Raw genomic sequence first — 2,013 nt, 5'->3', positions numbered from 1 at the left:
AAGATTCTTATAGAATGTATATTATATTTACCAGAAAAGAAAATGGATGAATTATTGCTGTTAATTTTGATAGTTCTGCTGGTTTAGCAACAATGAATCTGACTACATCTACAGTAATAATACCAGAAACATCCATATATTTATATCCACCATAACTCTGAGTAACTGGCATGACAATGTCAACTGACTAAACGACAATATAAAAAGACAATGAAAAAGTATAAAATACAACAATACTATATAATCCAATAAATTATGTATCATACCTTATTTCTGAGAAAAGTGGAATTTTTCTCTTATCTCCCGTTTTAATTTCATAACTAATAAATATATTTATTATAAATTAACGAAATGGCGAGTTATGAAATTATTTATATTTTAGATAATAGACATTTTATTTTTCTAGAATATACATAAAATATCTTACTTGAATCCGAGATATTCGACAAGAAGGAGAACGACTCTTCACACCAATCCCGTATTTATGAACTTCTTTTTAGTTTCATCTAGATGAACTGCTCCAGGAATCTTTAATAAGACAAAAACATTGTATCAGGAAGTTGATAATATTTATCTTACAATATTGTATATTTACTGTCTACCTACTCCTATGTAAGAACTAGATCTATCCGTGTGGGCCACTTTTGCTTTTCACTTATGTTTAAATTTACCTAGTGAACATTTGTCGATTTGATGTCAAGTTTCATGTTGTCACATGTAAACTCATTTGCAATACGTTGTCGAAAAATTAGACGAAGTTTGATAATAAAACGTTTATTAAATTCTGTTGACTTCTTTTTTTCATAGCATTCATGTTTGTTGTAATTCTACTTCAAACTAATTTTAATTGCGCGCAATAGCTAAAAAAAAGTAAAAAAAAAAAAAAACGTAACGAAAAAGAAAAATTAGTAAACAAGCAGATTTTTAACAAATGAAATAAGCAAAAATTGTTAAAAATTGAAAAAAAAATTTAGCTAAAAAGTTAAATTCGATAATGTAATTTCGGCGTAAAAATTTTAGTACTTCATATCAAGGATTTCCTGGAGTAACTTATCAATTTAAATTTCACCTAAATTTTCATTTAGAAAATTTCTAGTGATTTAAATATATTACAAATATAAATTAGCAAACTTTTAGATGATCTGTATATTATAAATCAAGATACGAAAATCTGAGAAAAATCAATTCATTTCAATGCAATCGTAAAGATCGATTGAACTCTAACGAAGTCGTACTTTGCGCCATCTTTTCTCGTTGATCATTGTAAAAATTGATCTTATTTATCTTTTTACGCACCGAATTCTAAAGTATTGTTTGTGTCAGGAGCTAGACCGAAATGTATTCTATTTGCAGGCAAAAGTGATTAAAATTGGTTAAGCAATTTTGGAGGAATTACCGTTGCACAAACTTCAAAGTCCTCTCTAAGAGATTTTTGCTTCGCTTCGCCCAATAATATCAATAAAACAAGTACATTATTTAACCTTTTGTGATATACATTATTAATATGAATGTATCATTAATAGAATTAAAGAATAAATGTATAAACTTTTAGAATTAATTTTAACGATAGAATGAAAAAACGTATTTAAGAAATATATCATTACCTCAATAGGAAAAATAGCAAATGTAACGTTCTGTAGCGCATTCTTCATTCTTTAAAGACAGTAATTATATAAATTTTTATAAACATTTGTTAGATAATATCTTTTTGCAAAAATTAGTAGTATAATTTATAATGATAAATAAAATACTTAAAATGTATTTACCAAGACAATAATTTCGATCATTTATTTAAAATAACGAACTAACTTCAACAAAATTATAACAATACAATAAGTTACAGTAAGTTAATTTTATATATTTAGGTTTTAAATATACCCTTTCTACTGATTGAATTTATCGGATATTTTGTTCAAATTTATAAATACCATTTTTTAATCTGAAAAATAAAACTCTTTGTAACAAATCGAAAGTATCAAAAAACGGCAACTTTCATAGAACTCTTATTGATCG

At 25.7% G+C, this 2,013-nt stretch overlaps 1 long non-coding RNA gene across 1 annotated transcript; it reads right to left on the bottom strand.

Moving 5' to 3' along the window:
- Window positions 1-122: 122 nt before the first annotated feature.
- Window positions 123-500, bottom strand: LOC111616576. Its single transcript, XR_002755274.1, has 3 exons — window positions 428-500; window positions 267-320; window positions 123-187 (listed from the first exon to the last, which is right to left on the bottom strand). It is a non-coding gene; the product is annotated as an uncharacterized LOC111616576 (long non-coding RNA).
- Window positions 501-2,013: the final 1,513 nt, after the last annotated feature.

The sequence above is a fragment of the Centruroides sculpturatus genome, unplaced genomic scaffold (assembly GCF_000671375.1).
Source record: "Centruroides sculpturatus isolate CEXI.00-Female unplaced genomic scaffold, Cexi_2.0 scaffold3336, whole genome shotgun sequence".
In the NCBI taxonomy this organism is placed as follows: Eukaryota; Metazoa; Arthropoda; class Arachnida; order Scorpiones; family Buthidae; genus Centruroides; species Centruroides sculpturatus.
This window is presented reverse-complemented; position numbering and strand designations above follow the sequence as displayed.